Source organism: Hyperolius riggenbachi, chromosome 3 (assembly GCF_040937935.1).
Source record: "Hyperolius riggenbachi isolate aHypRig1 chromosome 3, aHypRig1.pri, whole genome shotgun sequence".
In the NCBI taxonomy this organism is placed as follows: Eukaryota; Metazoa; Chordata; class Amphibia; order Anura; family Hyperoliidae; genus Hyperolius; species Hyperolius riggenbachi.
In genome coordinates this window covers 448,879,914-448,899,022 of record NC_090648.1, presented here as the reverse complement: position 1 = coordinate 448,899,022, position 19,109 = coordinate 448,879,914, and the positions used below count along the sequence as shown (strand labels likewise).

At 44.6% G+C, this 19,109-nt stretch overlaps 1 protein-coding gene and 1 long non-coding RNA gene across 3 annotated transcripts in view; one reads left to right on the top strand and one right to left on the bottom strand.

The window, feature by feature from the left end:
* The window catches only part of LOC137564230 (uncharacterized), a 28,083-nt gene extending 10,842 nt beyond the window's left edge, over window positions 1-17,241 (top strand). The window contains exon 3 of the long non-coding RNA XR_011030561.1: window positions 16,923-17,241. This is a non-coding gene — a long non-coding RNA (uncharacterized lncRNA). The remainder of the gene's footprint in view (window positions 1-16,922) is intronic.
* The window catches only part of LOC137564229 (gamma-aminobutyric acid receptor subunit gamma-2), a 217,733-nt gene that overhangs the window by 186,885 nt on the left and 11,739 nt on the right, over window positions 1-19,109 (bottom strand). The window lies entirely within an intron of this gene.

The window sequence follows — 19,109 nt, the reverse complement described above, 5'->3', positions numbered from 1 at the left end:
GAAGCGCCATACTTTTGCTGTGGACATTATAAGGAGGTTTTATCGACCAGTTTTAGATATTTGTTTTACATTACCGGCATTACGGTAGACACATTACTATTTCCCTGCTGCAGAAGGATGAAGCACTATTTACAGATCACAAGCTGCTTAAACGATAATATACAAGGAAATCAGTAGTGAGAGGAATGCTTTGTTGTTTACCATATACATGCTGCCACTGGGGAAAATCATCCAAAAACATGGTCTGACATACCACTGCTATGCTGATGACACCCAGCTATATATGTCATTCAAACGTGTCATAACAGACCCCATCCCAAAAATAAACACATGCTTAGCTGAGCTTCAGGAGTGGATGAATGAAGACTGGCTTAGGCCCCGTTCACACTTGCGTTTCTCTGCCAAACGGACCGGATGATCTGACCGAATCTGGATCGGATCCGGATCAGAACCGTACGGTTCTGATCCGGATCCGATCCGGTCAGGTTGCATCAGGTGTACATCAGGCTGCGATCCGGATCCGTTTGGCAAACGAGAGTACAAATAAATAAAAATTTTGGGGTCTGGAAGGTCAGCAGAAGGTGCACCTGTGGAATCAGGTCCTCCGCTGTTTAGGCCTCACCTCCACCTCCGACATACTGCCAAACAGCTCCAGCACGTTAAAGTCACTGCTGCTCCACTCCAAAATGCTTCCCATGTGTCCCCATCCAAAATCGCCGCTAGAATATGCATAGGAAGTGGAGTAGAACGTCAGGTGTTTGTAGCCAGTGTGTTCTGTGCTTCCGTTTCCCATTGATTTCTATTTCCGGATGGTGCAGTCAGGCTCCGGTCCCGGTGCGTGGGCCGGATGATCCGGACCGAAAAATAGCGCATGTTGGAAAAGTGTCCGGAGTCCAGATCCGTTCCGGCTCCGTACTGTACGGAACGGACGCGTGTGAACGTCCGCATAGCCTTTGCATTGCTATGCGGAACGTACGTTTCGTTTGTACAGTATACGGTCCGGATCCGGCCCGGCGAATCCGGACAGGGAACGCTACTGTGAACCGGGCCTTAAACGAAATGCTGACAAAACTGAGGTTCTTGACATCGGAGGTCAGTGCCTAAATGCAAAGCAGCTCCAGACACAGTCAACACCACTGAGGTTAGAGAACTCAGACCTTACTAGCTCCAAAACTGTGTGAAGCTTGGGTTTACTGATTGATGGGGAATTAAACTTCAGGAATCAAATCTCAGCTTTGGTGAAACATTCCTTCTTTCACCTAAGGAATATCTCCAAAATTAAGCACCTTATTCCTTAAGAGGATCTTCCAACCCTAGTTCACGCCTTCATCACATCACTGCTGGACTATTGCAATGCCCTCTATGCAGGCCTTCCAAGTAAAGACCTACACCCCCTGCAGCTAGTACAGAATGCTGCCGCAAGACTGTTAATACGACAACCGCGCCATTGCCACATAACACTAATCCTTTGCTCACTACACGGTCTACCCATAAAATGGAGAATCCTTTTCATAATTGGCATCCTAACATTCAAATCCCTACATGACCTGGGTACCTGAAAGATTTGTTGCATTTGTGTCACACCTCCCAAAGCCTCAGAGCAAAAAGATCCAATAACTTGACCACCCCCAGAGTTCAACTAAAAACGTTGGAGCCACAGCTTTCTGTCATGCTGCCCCCACCCTGTGGAATGCCTTTCCAGACTTAATCAAGACAGCTCCAACTCTGGACATGTTTAAAACAAAACTGAAAAGCCACCTATTTAATCTGGCATTTATCATCACATAACTTTTCCCCATGTACACACCACTAAGTACAGATCGGAGACAAGCTTATGCACTTTGGGTCCTATGGGAGAAAAACACGTTACACATATTTTGTTGTTGTACAAAATATGCAATTTTGTTTTGAAAAGGGCCACTTGCTTTGCTGTGACAATGGTTTGAGTAATGTCAATTACACAATAACAATATGTTGTTTAATACTCCACAGGCCACTATCCCCAATGAACCTTTGTCCTGGGGGTGGCCTTGTACCGAATGTCATTATGCAGAATGCCCAGCGGAATCCTAATACATTACTTGCTTCAGAGATCACCTCCACTTCCTGGTTAGTTATCAAGTGTTGTGCAGCCAGCTCGATGGATGATACATTTGTAGGTGTTCGCAGTATGGACTTCAAGGGCTGTGTGCAGGGCTGGTTCAAGTAACAATTGGGCCCCAGGGCAAAATTAGCCTGGGGGCCCCCCAACAGACACCCACAGACCAAAAAGCGTCATTAGAGGCTCTTTGTTGGAGCTAAATTTTTCTCCTGGGCCGCTAAGCTGGCTGCTGACCCTTCCCCAATCACCTCCCAACTTAACAGACTCTGCAGAGTCCCTGGGGAGCAACAGTTAAGATGGGGAGGGACAACTTGGGGGCCCCTACAGGCTCTGGGGCCCTGGGGCAATTGCCCATTTTTTCCTACGGAAGCTCCGGCCCTGGCTGTGTGTTTATGTTACCACTCCCCAGGTTCATTGACAATGTATACTCACTCTTGTAGAGTCCTGCCTAAGTGGACAGCCAATGAGCTACTCCCCTCAGGAAGAATAGACATGAAATTTGCGCATTAAAGTGCACCTGAGACTGGGAGATATAAAAAAAAAAAGATACATACATAGGGCGTTCTCCAGCCCCCTCCAGGCTGATCGCTCCCTCGCCGTCCTCCTGCGCTGCCTGGATCCTTTGCAATTCAGCCCACACTCCCCCTTTGTGCTCCTGTGGTAGAGAGCATTCAGTGCCTGCGCAGAAGTACTACATAGACACAGAGCGCTCCCGGCAATGGTAGAGTGAAGGGGGCGCACATGGCTGACCCGCACATGCGCAGTACACCTCAGACCAAAGGACTGAATTGTGGAGGATCCAGACAGCGTAGGAGGACTGTAATGGAGCTTTAAGCCTGGATGGGGCTGGAGGAGGTCCCAGATATGTATAACTTTTTTATATCCCCCCCCCCATCTCAGCTTCTCTATAACGAGATACTTAAGCCAACAAAAAAGAAAACATTTTTACTCACCTGGGGCCTCTACCAGCCCCCTGCAGCTGTCCGATGCCCTCACAGTCGCGATCGGATCCTCCTGTTCCCCGCCGCCAGCTACTTTTGGTTTTCCGACAGACCTGGCCACGCGTAGCCTTCTACGTGTTCCCCTCCGCAATAGCATCCTGCACCGGGCGCTATTGGGAATGGGAACATGTAGAAGGCTACGCATGGCCAGGCCTGCACAGGCGCAATAATCCTGTCGGACGAAAGTGAAAGTAGCTGGTGGCGGGGTTAGGAGGATCCAATCGTTACTGCGAGGGCACCGGACAGCTGCAGGGGGCTATTAGAAGCCCCAGGTGAGTAAAACTAGTTTTATTTTGAAGGCTGAAGGATCCCTAACAACAACTAGCTCTCAAATACATCCAAATGAATAAAACATTTAAAAGGTTTAAGCTCCAGTTCACCCCTCCCAGATTTTTCATGAGTAAGGCCTAGTGCACACCAGAGTGTTTCGGCTGCGGTTTGCGATCCGCTTGCGGGTGCGGATACGCTTGGGTAATGTATTTCAATGGGCTGGCGCACACCAGAGCGGGAGGCGTTTTGCAGAAACGCATACTCCCGGGCTGCTGCAGATTTTGGATTGCGGATGCGTTTCTGCCTCAATGTTAAGTATAGGAAAACCGCAAACCGCTCTGAAAAACGGCACTTCAGAGCGGTTTGCCAGGCGTTTTTTGTTACAGTAGCTGTTCAGTAACAGCTTTACTGTAACAATACATGAAATCTACTACACCAAAAATGCTTCCCAAAACCGCAAAATGCTAGGTGAAACGCTACAGAAAAAGAAGAAAAAGCGTTTCAAAATCTGCTAGCATTTTGCAGATCTGCTAGCGTTTTTTTTGGTGTGCACCAGGCCTTCCTGTGACTAGGAGACTATGGGCATGATTCACAGAGCTTTTCACAAGTTTAAATACGTCCTTTATGAGAAGTTTTGTGTCCATTATTGCTCTATCTATCTGATACAGCTGCTCCAGAGAATTCTCTTTTGGAAAAGTCAGTCACATAACTCAGAGATCTGTTTACTAAGATCATGAACGATTCGGATCTTTGATCCGAATCTCTTTTGTGAGTCGAATCATCAGAATCATCAAAATGAGTGATTCGGATCGCAAAGGGGGCGGGGCGGGCAGCGGCAGATACATACCTTCCGTGCGCTCCAGCTTGGACGTTCCTCTCTCTAGCCTCTGACGCGACTTCCTGTGTCAGAGGCTAGAGAGAAGGTATATATCTGCCGCTGCCCGCCGCTGCACAGACAAACGTATTGATGCTGGAGGGGGGCACAGAGGGGAGAGCTCGAGGTGAGGGAGGGGTGGACAGTCCCTCCTCCCCGCCAAAGTGCAGCATGGCTTTCCCCTCATGCTGCGACCCCTCCAGCCCCCCAAAACGGCCCCGAGCGGGGCCCACTCAGAATTTCTGCAGGGGGGCCCTGTGGGACCTAGTTATGCCCCTGCTTACACATATCTCCATTCATCCATATGCCATTGCGTTAAACAGGAACATTAGTGAAAATAGCTTATTAAATAACATTGCATTTTTTTTTACAATATTTCTTTATACATAGCTTCCAACTGTCCCTCTTTTGCAGGGACAGTCCCTCTTTGGGAGCCCTGATCCTCCTCTTACTTACTCCCTCATCTGTCCCTCTTTTAGGACTGATGTACAGATTTATGTACAGTAAATATATGTATTTTTCTGATGAAAAAAATGCTTAATTGGCTCTAAACTTTATTCTTTAAATTGATATATTTATTTCTTAGTGTTAATATGAAGGAAAATGAATCAGGATAGAAAGAACCAGTGTGTTGTGAATGATAAAATAACATTTTTCTTATTAAAATCATTAGTTAGGTATGGCCCGAGCATCAAATTTTCGATTCATGATCTTCGAATGTGAATTTCCGCAAAAGTTCGCGAACATACGAATCTGGCGAACCGCCATAGACTTCAATGGACAGGGGAGTTTTAAAACCTATAGGCACTGTTTCTGGCCACAAAAGTGATGGAAAAGTTGTTTCAAGGGGCCTAACACCCAGACTGTGGCATGCCGGAGGGGGATTCATGGCATAAGTCCCAACAAAAATTATGTAGTTTAGTCGTGTTTTAATCTCTAAAGGGCAGAAATCACATTCCTAAATTTGTGGAATTAAGTGCTTTAAAACATCCAGTGTGTGTACATGGCAATAAAATATTGTAAGGGTTAGGCACAGTTCACACTGACAAACATAACGTTGGGTTTAACGCACCGCAAACAACTGCAAAGAGCTTTAGTGATACCGTTGAGTGAGCAAATCATTGTTTTTGCTAGTTGACAACTCCAGGACATGAATGTTAGTCTTCTCAGTGGCAATCTTTGTGTAGTGGTGTGTAGTGGCCACCGTGCTTGTGCGCATGTTTGTGGGAGTGCAGGCGATCGCGGTTTTCCAGCCCCTATGGTCGGGCTGAGGTAGTTCAATAACAATTAAAGAGAACCCGAGGTGGGATTTAATTATTTTAGTGGGGCACAGAGGCTGGTTGTGCACACTAACACCAGCTTCTGTTGCCCCATGGTGTGCCTCCAGGACCCCCCTGCGCGCTGCTATACCCTCCGCAGTGCTAGTGACACACAGCATGTCGCAAGCACAATGTTTGCCTATGCGGTGTCAGTCAGCGGGGTCCTGGAGGCACACCATGGGGCAACAGAAGCTGGTGTTAGTGTGCACAACCAGCCTCTGTGCCCCACTAACATAATTAAATCCCACCACGGGTTCTCTTTAAGTGACCAAAAAAAAACACTGATTCTGCACTAAGGCCTTACACAGGGGGCAGTAGTGGATACTACTAGATGCCAGTAGTGGTGGTGAAGGATTATTGTGTTATGGTCGGTGCACTATTAGGACCAACAGACCTGTCTTCAACAGCTAGCATGTGCAATGGAAACACAGAATTTCAATATAACAATAGCAAGACAAAGAAAACAGCCCTTAGAACGGTGAACTACTGTAGTAGCACTAAGCACTGACTGCACCTGTCTGCAACAGCTAAAGTGCACTGTGTGGACACATTGCACATCAATATCACAGGATCAAAACAGAGCCTTTAGAAGGGCTCCGGGGTTATGTAGATGGTGATTTTGGTATTGCAGCAGCAAGAAATCCCACGGGGACACAGAACACAGGCCTAACTAACGCTTTCCCTATCTTAAGCACACGCTCCCTGATCTGCCTAGCACAGAAGCCAAGCACAGACTGCAAAATGGCTGCTGAGCTGGCTTTCTGATAGGTGTGTTGGGGGGAGGGGGGAGGGGCGGTCCAGGTGGGAGGGATATCTGATTGGCTGCAGTGTGTCTGCTGACTCTGGGGTGAGGGGTCAAAGTTTGGCTCCCTTATAGTGTATAAGGGCAGGTCGAACACCCCATGGACTTGATTCACTAAGACAAATAGCATGCCTTATCAGAGATAACATGCCTTATCAAAGTTAACACACCTTATCAGAGTAGCATAGGAAACTTATGCCTGCTAATTGGCAATGGCAATTGTCCTGCCCTGCCCTGAGCCCCTACGGGTTTGTAGCGCTCACTATGCTACTCTGATAAGGTGTGTTAACTTTGATAAGGCATACTATTTGTCTTAGTAAATTAAGCCCTATGTGTTCCACTGAGGGGGCGAATGCGAACACCCTTTGTTCGCCGCAAACTATTCGCCAGGCGAGCAGTTCGGGCAATTTCTATTTATGGTATGATTGACTAGGGGTGTGCCAAGGACATGACTATGGGTGTGGCAGGGGCGTGGCTTAAGTGTCCCTCTTGCTTATCTCAAAAAATTGGGAGGTATACTTTATAAACGATTTAGCCAATGTTTTCACACTGTAAAATCATTCCTCTCCACAATGTACATTCTTCAATTTATCACTGCTGATAGATGCAGCGCTGCAGGCTGTTTGTTCACGGAGTACGTATTGCAACATCGCCGCATCAGCTGGGCGCCACGAGAAGCTGCAAATAGTAAAATATTGGTAATTAAAGTTATCAATATTTTACTATATATTACCATAAACCTTACCCTAATCCTCCGATGTCGGTGCCTAATCTTACCCCCCCCCCCCCATGCCTAACTCTTACAGCAAACCTGAGGCGAAAAGAAACTTATGAGATAAGGAATTGTATGTGTAGTATAGCTAAGAAATAGAACATTAGTAGCAAAGAAAATAGTCTTATATTGTTTTCCAGTACAGGAAGAGTTAAAAAACTTCAGTTGTTATCAATGCAAAAGAGCTTCAGTGAGACATTCAAACCACTGAGCTGAACACAGTACTGTTTTAAAAAGCAATTCAAAGGCCAAGAAACAGCAAAAGACAGATAAGGTTTTACTGCCGGAGAGTACAAATGGTCATTATTTCTCCTTTGCTTTATAGCTTAAAAGTCAGAGTGCGGTTTTAAAACTGTAACAGCAACAGTGTGTTATAATGTTATTTAAAAAAAAAATATAAAAAAAGGCTATATAATTAAAAATAACAATATGAGACTCTTTTCTTAGCTACTAATGTTCTATTCATTATCCGTACTTCACATAACATTTATTATCTCATACTTTTTTTTCCGCTTCAGGTTTGCTTTTAGTTAGTGCCTAACCCTAACTCCCCACCTAATGCCTAATCCTAACTACTGATAGTTGTAGAGGATCGGATACAACCATTAACTGTATATTCCCATTGGGTGCCCAATAGCTGAAATTTAACACAAGTGTCTATTAGGCAGCTGCCGATTGCAGCACCCAAAGGACCTTATTTGTGTTTATGGTTACTGTGTGTTTCAAGTCAGTAGAAACAACACCTCGTTTCCCAGAATGCTCTACCAATATACAGCTATATATAGGAAGTGTTTCTGATGCTGAAACCAGGATAATTAACATGCAAGAGGGTATTCTGAATAACTTATCACAATCTACTACAGTATATGTCACTATGGTGCCTCTTTCAGTTTTTCTATCCTATTCTCATTGTTTTCATTTTTTCAGTGATAGGACCAAGAATGAACCTACCACATGTCTTTCTGTCTACTATGGCAGGTATGTGGCTGTTGACTGCATAAGTCACCTGTCTAGCATGGCATTCTAGAAATGTCTGATTTTAGAAGATCTCTTCTCGAGGTGTCATCAAGGTTGTCATCACGTCTGCAACGGTTTTGATGACATATCGCTATGTTGTATAAGGTGATGAGAGGTTTTGACACTACAGTGTTAAGGTTCTAAGACTTGAGATGGCAATAAAGCAATATAACCACAGTTTTATGCCAGGCCAGACATATTGGAAGGAAAATAAAATAACAGGAGAATGCTTTGATTTTCTGGGTGGGAAAATGCATCCATGGAGACTGTGACAGGTAGTTTTGATTACAGCACGTTTTGTCATATGGCCTATGTACACATTATTATTATGTAGTATTTATATGGCACCAACATTTTCAGCAGCACTGTACAAAGTACATAGTCATGTCACTAACCGCCCCTAATGGCCCATACTCACGGGCAACTTTTTGGCCTGTCGCCAGCACACGTGAGCGTGTGCGCGACAGGCCGGCGACAGCTCGTCGCCAGGTCCCTCCGCATATACACGGACCTGGGGGGAACTGATGCAGCGGAAGCTGTCGCTGTTGCGCCTCCCCCCGCCGGAAGCCCAATGTATTACTTATCTAGTTGCTGTCGCTAGTCCGCGTACTCACGCGGACTAGCGACAGTTGCGGCGGAGTTGTGGCGGCGACTGTCGCCAGGCGATTGAGCGGTTCAATCGCCCGGCGACATCAGCGACGAGCGACAGTTCGGGGTGCGCGCCCGTGCAACGCCGCATACTCACGGGCGACCTGTTGCTGCAACACGTGCGCGCCGCGTGTTGCGGCGATATTTGTAGCCCGTGAGTATGGGTCATAAGAGGGACAGCATGGTAGCATAGAGATTAACACTCTCACCTTGCACCCCTGGATCCCTGGTTCGAATCCCAGCCTGGGCACTATCTGCATGGTGTTTGTATGTTTTCCCTACGTCTGCATGGGTTTCCTCTGGGCACTCCTGTTTCCTCCCACATCCAAAATTGGTTTCCCCCTGAATTGAGGCTAGACCACGATACATACACTACACGATACATACATAGACATATGATTATGGTAGGGATTAGATTGTGACCCCCTCTGAGGGACAATTAAGTGACAAAACAATGCACTCTGTTCAGCGCTGCGGAAGATGCCGGAGCTATATAAATACCAAATAATAATAAGAGCTCACAATCTAATCCCTACCGTAGGCATACTATATGTCCAGCGTAGTCTAGGGAAGCTAATTAGCTTTGCTATATGTATTTGGAATGTGGGAGGAAACCAGAATGCCCAGAGAAATCACACGCAGACACAGGGAGAGCATACAAACTTCATGCAGATAGTGCCTTGGCTGGGAATCAAAATAGGGACCCAGCACTGCAAGGAAAGAGTGCTATCCACTACAACCCTGTGCTTGTAGATATGTATGCGTTTTGCCGCTCACTGCAATTTCATTTGCACTGGCCAGCTTGGGAATCACACGTCTGTTTGTGTTATTTGCCTGAACAGATAGATTCACTTACATCACTTTCTGTTGTCTGTGAGCCAGGTGAGACGGAAAGCAAGCAGAAATATTCCCATCTGGCAGCAAAAATAATTTGCCAGTTTCTTTCCTAATATATCCTAAAGTGAACCTACAGATACGTGCACAATTATTACTTACTCCTCAGGGAGCTGAAGATCAATAAATAGTAAGGGCAACACTTCAAGGAACAAACACTATACCAACAAGCACTTCTTCCTCTCTGAAGAAGCAAGTGTGTTTTTTGCGAAACAGCTGTCAGACCAGCCGTTATCTGTATTTGTGTGGTGGGATGAAATCAATTGGTGATTTTTGCAACGTGTCTGGTGCCCGGACCCTGCTTTTCTCCTGTTTGCTGATGAACTCTTTACCCAGAGGCACAGTGAGTTGTCCACCTGGACCCCACCATAGGCTACCAATCAGTGTCTAGTGCCGATTTTTCACTGCTTTCTACTTTACAAACAAAAGACTGTACCGACAAGCTGTTTGGCTATAGCTGTGTGTTTGGCTACAGCACAACATGTCAGAAGCAGAGTATCTAGAGTGTGAACAAGGCTCAAAAGTGATAAAAAATTGTTATAATTACATACAAAGGTCATAGTTAAAGATCTAAACTAGATGTTTTTTGGCTTCCCATGCCGGTTCAGAGCCAGTTTCTTGAGTATCCTGTGTATGGAACAATTAACCTGCATATTTACTATTTTCACCCATGTTCTGAGTTGTTTTTCAAGAATGCAGCCTCTGCTGCCCACCTATAAGTTCTCTAGCTCTTAATTTACAGTAGGAAAGTACTTTCTTGGCACTGCCGCTACAGTGACACATAACGTGCATGGCAGATTGCCCGAGTCTCAGGGGCCTTTGCCAGTTTTGTAAGGAATGGCTTAGTGACCTCCAATGCATCAGTTGGTACTTCCTATTCTGTATTTCCATCAGGGACTATCCATCGCTTGTCTAATCAAGCCTAAATTCAACAGTTTGTGACTAGCCTACAAATTAAAATAAGGAAACGTGCTCAAAAGTCCAGTCCCACACTCAATAGAGTCAAAATAGCTTCAGAGGATCTCACAGAGGTTGCAATAGACACAGTTCATATGTGGGTGAGTGTCATTGACATGCCACCCCCCTATGTGGATTGACTCACCAGATGATGAGGCCTAACTGGGCCCGTCTACACATCAGGGGTATTGGCCACCCCTCAGCCTCTCCGGAAAACCTCCTCCACAGTGTGTCTCCAGTCGATTTAGGCCGAATCTGCTCTGCATAGCGCGCCACCTGACTGCATTCAATGCAGTCAGGTGGCGCGCTGTGCAGAGCAGATTTAGCTTTTGAGCCTGTCCCTTATTTTACTACTATCCATTGTATTTACCAACAGGAAAGCGCTCCACCGATTCTTTGGTGTTTATATTCAGGCTCATAGGCCGCACAGGCCTCTACTATATTGTATTATATTGTCACATTGTGTGCTCTTTTATACTTTTTTGTTTAGTAGCCTACAAATTAAGTTGTACCACTGCAGCTTTTGTGCTGGTATTATCTGACATTAGAGTGTCATATCTCTTGCTAGTTCTTATGGTTCATCATTAGTGAGGCACTGTTATCAAACTGTCAAAAATCATCAGCACTGGCAGGGACATTTAAAGCGGAATTATTAGCCACAAAATCATATTCCATTTACCCACTACTTTGTGTTTATTATGTAATCTACACCTGACCCTGCATTGAAAGCATTCCAATATAATCATAAATGTTTCTGCTGTGATGAATCTTATCACAGTCAGCCTCCCCTTCATCTTTGAGCTATGTGCCCATTCAAAGCTCCAACTGAACCTAGTTGGAGAAAAGGCGCATACTCTTTGCATGTCCTCTTTGATCATGTTCCTGAATGGCTGTCAGCCATGGCCAACAGCATTCTGGGAATGCATGATTTGGAAACATTTGTAACCTTGAATATACAGGATGGTCCTGCTCCTGCACACAGCTGTGGCTAAACTACACAGCCATAGAGGAGCACACACAAAGAGGGAGCAAAGAGTGGACAAAGCATGCGTACTTCAGGGATGAACAGGGGACAAGCTACAAGATGGAGGAGAGGCTGGTCACGAATAGGGGCCACAGAGTTTATGGGATTTTTTAGTTCAGGTGTGTTGACATTCATATCCCTACACAATTAGGGCCATGGATACATGAAGGACTTGCTTAAACTGCACCATACCTCTCACAAGCTCGGATCAGAAGGATCCATAAACTTGGTCACTCCCAAAGTGCACCTCAAAACCTTTGAAGCCAGAGCTTTCTGTCATCCTGCCCTCAAGAATTCCCTACCACACTCAGTAAAGCTTGGTGTAATTGTCTTCTTAAAACAGAAGGAAATTTGCAATAATTCAGTTATAAGTGAACATTTGTGGTTACCCACAATGCACTACCACTAAATATGCAAATTATCCCTTTTCACCCTTGTAAGCTAAGCAAGCATCCAGTACCGCTGGTGTATAGCAAGCTTATAGCTTTTAGTTTTACACAGCCATATCAAACCCACATGTAGACAGCCTGTTTCAGACTTTTGGTCCTCATCAGTACATGGCAGGGATTGATAAGGCTGTATGAAATAGGGCTTGGACCAGTACAACAGAGTAACCAAGCAGCTCAGGGTGACTCAAACTACTAGTAATGTATAGGGGGATAAAAGGAACCAAAAAGCCCTCCTACTAAAAAAACAAAGCTTGGTGTAATTGTCTTCTTAAAACAGAAGGAAATTTGCAATAATTCAGTTATAAGTGAACATTTGTGGTTACCCACAATGCACTACCACTAAATATGCGAGCTGCTTGGTTACTCTGTTGTACTGGTCCAAGCCCTATTTCATACAGCCTTATCAATCCCTGCCATGTACTGATGAGGACCAAAAATCCGAAACAGGCTGTCTACATGTGGGTTTGATATGGCTGTGTAAAACTAAAAGCTATAAGCTTGCTATACACCAGCGGTTCTGGATGCTTGCTTGGCTTACAAGGGCGAAAAGGGATAATTTGCATATTTAGTTGTAGTGCATTGTGGGTAACCACAAATGTTCACTTATAACTGAATTATTGCAAATTTCCTTCTGTTTTAAGAAGGCAATTACACCAATCTTTGCTTTTTTAGTAGGAGGGCTTTTTGGTTCCTTTTATCCCCCTATACATTCCTAGTAGTTTGGGTCACCCTGAGCTGATTAGTTACACTCAGTAAAGACAGCCTCATTCTTGGAGTTATTTAAACCCAGACTGAAAAGCTACCTGTTTAGCCTGGCATTTGCTGACTTGTAGAATTCCTCCTCTGTATCAAAATTTACCATTCGACCAAATACTGGTCTGAGACATGCTTATGCGCTTTGAGTCCCATGGTATAAAAAAGGGTTTTTAAAAACGTTGTTTATTGTTGTTGTGGATGCTCAGAAATTACTTTAAATGCTCTCATTCAACCACTGAAAAGAGCACTTTACATGTTCTCCTTATGTTTGTAATTCCCAGTGATAAGCTGCAAAATATCCAGACAGGACAGAAATCTGCTATAGTTACAGCTCTTTCCACTCGTTAAATTTATGGAAACTTTTGTGAAACATGAATTCCCAATTACTTCAATAAAGCATCTATTCCTCTGACACATTTGACCCTGTATGTTATGCACATGTTGTTGCTAGTCACCTACTGTAGTTATGTAGAAAGTAACCAAGCAGCTCAGGGTGACCCAAACCACTAGGAATGTATAGGGGGATAAAAGAGACCAAAAAGCCCTCCTACTAATAAGCAGTGCTTGGTGGAATGTGCCTTCTTAAAGCAGAAGGACATTTGCAATAATTCAGCTATAAGTGAACATTTGTAGGTACCCACAATGCACCACTACTGAATAGGCAAATTATTTATTTTTGCCCGTGTAAGCAAAGCAAGCATCCAGAACTGCTGGTGTATAGCAAGCCTATAGCTTTTAATATTACACAGCCACACCACCCCACATGTAGACAGCCTGTTTCGGGCTTTTGGCCCTGTAGTTATTTACTCAGCTTTTTTATTGGGTAGCTAGATAAACTCCACTACTGACACATAAAGCATCGCCTACAACTAGAAACTGTACATAACGTCAACAGTCCAAAATACCCAAATGTGCAGAGGATGTAGCGTTTGTTGAATTTAGGTACAGCACTTTGAGGCTGGGAGCACACATAACATAGCGTGAAAGGCTGCGTTTTATGTCATGTTTTATGCTAATGTTGTGTGCATTTTTTGTGCATTTGCGATGCGTTTCGCGTGCATTTTAATGCGTTTGCGGTTCGCATAGATGTGTTTTTATATTTCCATTTATGCAAATCACTAGGAAGAAAACAGGAAGCGGAAAAAAAGGGAAAATAAAATATTTTTGGGAAAAGCCACATATGAAAACACATACCATTGCGTTCCCATTGACTTTCATTATGTACGTTTTTGATGCATCTATGAATATTATGCAACAAAACCTGGTTTTAGAAACGCAGGTTTGAAAACACATACAAAACGCATATGCGTTTTTTCCTGCGGCCCATAGACTTCCATTAGCGGCAAAAAGCAGCGTTTTACGCAATGCTAGCATTCCTGCTATGTGTGCACCCAGCCTGAAGGCTTTTATTTGTATTGTTTTTAAATGCAAGACGTTAACTCTCTTCAAGCACAGAAGTACCGTAGATGTGATATGTGGGGCCTGATGCACTATCCACCTCTAAGGTTGCTGTGAGCAGTTTCATTTATTGCTGTCTCAGTCTTTTTTTGAAGAAATTTCATTGAAGGACTCTAGGATATACCTAGGGAGTAATCAGAGAGTGTAGGGTAAAATCAGGGAATTACGGTGCTGCTCTTGTATTCCGCACCAGTGTAGCTGCGATAACAATAGAAAAGACAAAGAGAAAACACTTTTTTAGAAGTAGAAAAGAGCCATCCAGACGTGGAATGTCCTCACCTGATCCAGTGGCTGGAAGACCCATATGCAAGCTCGGATGCTGCCACACCCGTACAGGTCAACCAGCCACTGGATCGGTGAGAACATTTTACGGCTGGCTGTATCTTTTCTACTTCAAAAGTTACAGAGTGAGCTATCTTTGTCTTTTCTATTTGTTGGCAAAGTTAAGGTGCCCATATACATCAGACGATGTATGGGCAGATCGGCCAAGAGACAGATCCCCCTCTTATTGAATTTGATCAGAGAGATCTGTTGCCTGACCATATACCACAGGCCAATTCCCAATCAACTTCAACATGAAATCTGTGAATCTGCCTTGTGATGCCGCATCTTCCACATTGCCAGCCCGACACTGCCCCCTCCCTAATTTTACATGTGCCCCCCCCCTAGTGCCTATTGCACTATACTTTACCTGTCCTCCGTCCATTCACGTGCCCCACCCACATGGTTGCCGGCATATACGTGTGTGACATCACACACACGCCCACATTACTCTGACAACCATGTGCGGCGCATGGATGGAGATTGCGGTGGAGTGCAGAGCCAGCGGCAGATGCAGACAGGTAAAGTATAATGCACCAGAAACCAGGAGGCAAATTTAACATTAGGGGGATAGCACCAGGGGTTTCATCGCTCGTCCCAACATACCGCCATGCACCCGATTGACCGCGATGGCCCGACATCTTGCAGCATGTCCGATCTACATGGCCTGAAATTGATTGCATCGTCGATCGGGCATGCACTTTGCGGCACCAATTTTCATCCAATTCAATAATAAACAAATTAGATGGTTGATCAGCCGCCACGTCGCCTGATTTATGGCTGCCAACTCGCTAGATGTATGGGAACCTTTACCCTACTTTCTGTTAGATGTCTCTCAGATATTCATCTGTGAAGAACTTCCATATGCCTAACCAGGTTCTATATTTAGAAGTCTCAATTGCAGACAGGTGTACTAACAGTGGCATCGCTAAGAAGCTATGGGCCCCAGTGCCAGTTTTACATTGGGGATCCCAAGCACTCTATGCATAACAAGTGATACGGTGCACCAAAACCTGCCAAGGACAACCACAGTGCCAGAGGTGCAAGAAGGGGAGGCGGAACAGTCTGTTAATGATTAATACTATTCAAAGCGTCTATAGAAGTGATTATTATCAGCACAGGACCAATAAAGAGCTAATACTGTGGTTGAGGGAGAGCTCCTCAGGGCGCCCCTCTGTCCCAAGGCCCCCAATGCGATTGAATAGTTTATGAAGTTTCCATGACCAAACAACAAATATCTTGACAAGTTTCTGTTTGGCACATAATAGCTCTTTGCCCTGTAATGACCGATTTGGCCTTGTTTACATTACAAATCGCCAGCGTAATGGCTGAGCACTTCTGTGAGCACTTTTCCCTGTGCATTCAGAGCGATTTGCGCTTCTGTTCGGCAATTTGAGATTTTCTTCCTGAAGACAATCAGGAAGTGAACGCTTTGACCTGGAACTGAAAGTTTCTAATATACATTGTGAGCAGATGCGCTCACAAAATCATTTTTCAAAGCGCTTTTTAGAATGCTTAGCGATTTTCCTATACTTTACATTGAAGCGCAAACGCTCAGGAAATGGTGCAGGACTCGTGTCTGCGCTCGGAAAGAAATGTCATCGCTCATGTGAGAACACTCACATTGAGCAACATTGTACTAGCGCTTTTAAAGCAATTTTAAAAATGCCCAGCGCTTAAAAATAAACAAAAAACGCTCGCGGTGTGAACAAGCCCTTAGGGCCCTTTTCCACTTGCAATCGCTAGCATTAGCGCTAAACGCTAGCGATTGCAATTCAGCAAAATCCTTTTTTTTTGCTGGTGATAGCGTTTGTGATTTTGCTAAGCACTGCAGGGCATAGCAAATTTGCGGCAATAATAGCTCCGCCGCGCGAACGCGTTTGTGTAAAAATCGAATTGCGGTAGTGGAAATAACCTGCCGCGATTCCTATGTTATTTAGCAAACCCTAGCGATTTTAAAATCGCTAGTGATTTGCGCTTTTGTGATTCAGCAAACGCAATCGCGCTAGTGGAAAAGGGCCCTACGAGTCAGCTATCTTTCCCATCTATGTCAACACTGCAACCTACAGTCTACAGAAGCTACACCTTAGATAGCAAAACCATATTCTCACCACCTGTATCTCCTTGGTCATTAGGAAAAAAAATTTCCACACGTTGTTGACGTGAATGTTCCACACATCTCTGAAGTCTGACCATGCTAAAATCGTTGGAATATGGCAAAACCGTTTTATGTTTGTTTGTTTGTTTGTTTCCCGCCAGGAAATGCTAAATGCAGTGGAAGCATGGAGTGGGGTCACATTGGTATCTTCTACCAAAAAAAAAAAAAATACCTGGCCGTGTCGCAAGGATTGGAAAGGGTACAAACACAAAAATCCTAGGGAAAAAAAAAGGAAATGTTTACGAAGACGAATCTCCGCTGGTCTTAATTTTCTCTGCTTAAAGATGCAGTTTTGTCACACACAATACAACAAGGCTAATGCTGCCTAGACAGTCGGAAAACACTGGAGGACTCATAAGACCTTTGTGGAAGCAATGATAGCTATCAGCCAAGCAGAATATAAGCCTTGAGGTATTTCTAGAGTATATTTTATTATTTCTTTGACATCACATAGATAGAACTTTTAACTCGAAGATTGACTTTAATGGAACATATTAGTAGAGGGAATTTACAAATCACTGCTTCATCAACCAAGTGTGAAATAACCGTCAGTCACAACAAAAAAGTCCATGCACAGAACAGCGTCTTCCCTGAGGCGGTAACTATGTTTAATGCGGAACCGTTAGGACTTGAAAGCATTACAGCACAGAACTGAAAATGAACGCTTCTCACCCTGTTTGCTACCATTTTCAAGGGAGTCTGAAGCGAAATTTAAAAAAACAAACAAAACGAAAACAGATACTAACCTAAGGAGAGGGAAGGCTTTGGGTCCTATAGAGCCTTCCCATTCCTTTCACGGTCCCCGTGTTCCAGTGCTGGCTCCCCTTAGCAGTCTGTGACCGATGGGTCAGAGACTGCTCTCTGCTGCTTCGGGAGGCTTCAGAAGTCTGTGGGAGCCCAAGTGCTCCTGAAGAGGGACCGCTCTATACTGAGCATGCGCGAGCACACATTCTCGCCCATGTGCAGTATGGAGCCTCCCACGGCGGGGTATTTGAATGGGGGAGCCAGTGCTGCAACAAGCGGATCGTGAGAGGAATGGGAAGGCTCTAGAGGAGCCAGAACCTTCCCTCTCCTTAGGTGAGTATTTTTTTATCGCTTCAAACTCATTTTAACTCATATACTGTGCTTGGCTTGTAATATTTTTAATTCTGCCCTTGTTTAGCATTGTCTGTGTCTATTAAGCAACTAAGAAGTCAAATTCCTGTAAGAGCAAACTTATTTGGCCAAAATAAATTGATTCCAATTCGGAATTCTATATTAGTCAATCTGTTTGGCTTGTCACCTAATCCTTAAAGGTTTTATCACCTAATACTCAGGTGGCCAATAACTGGACATTCAATGGAGATATAACACAGAGGTGTAGTCATTGTTTGAAAGTGAGCTATTAATTACCAACCATTACTCTACATGTCAAACTATGGCTCATGGGCCAAGTCTGACCCACAGAGCCATCAAGTATGGCCCTCAAGAGGTTTTCCCACTTTGCATTATGTTTGGCCCAGTCTAGACCACCAGGAAAGCTATATCGGGAGTGAATCCCTAAATCACCAGGGAAGACATATGGGAGAGGGAGAGGGACAGCACTAGACACCAGGAAACATTATTTGGAGAGGGAGGGGGTAACTAGACACCAGGGAATTGCTTAGGGAAGGGGGCCAATAGACACCAGGGAACTGTATGTGGAGAAGGGTAAGGAGGAGGGCCACTAGATACCAGGAGTGTGTGTGTGTGTGTGTGTGTGTGTGTGTGTGTGTGTGTGTGTGTGTGTGTGTGTGTGTGTGTGTGTGTGTGTGTGTGTGTGTGTGTGTGTGTGTGTGTGTGTGTGTGTGTGTGTGTGTGTGTGTGTGTGTGTGCGCGTGCGCGCGTGTTGGGATTATTAGACACCAAGGAACTTTGTAAGGTAGATTGATGTCGGCAAGTGACTTGGTCCCGGTGTTCAATTTCTTCCCACTTTTGTGTTTGAGTTTGAAACCCCTGCTTTATATAAAAAGGCAATAAAAAGGAAAATATCAGCAACGAGAACGAAGAAAAAAAAAGACAAACCAAGATATGTAACCTGAGTAGAACCTGGAGTGAGAAGGAGGCTGCCAATTGTATTGCCTTTTAAACAATTCAATTTGTCAGGCTGTCCTGTTGATCATTCTTGCATAGTAGTGTCTGAATCACACACCTGAAACAAGCATGCAGCTAATCCAGTCAGACGTCAGTCAGAGCACCTGATCTGCATGCTTGTTCAGGGTTTATAGCTAAAAATATTAGAGGCGAAGGATCAGTAGGACTAGCAGGTA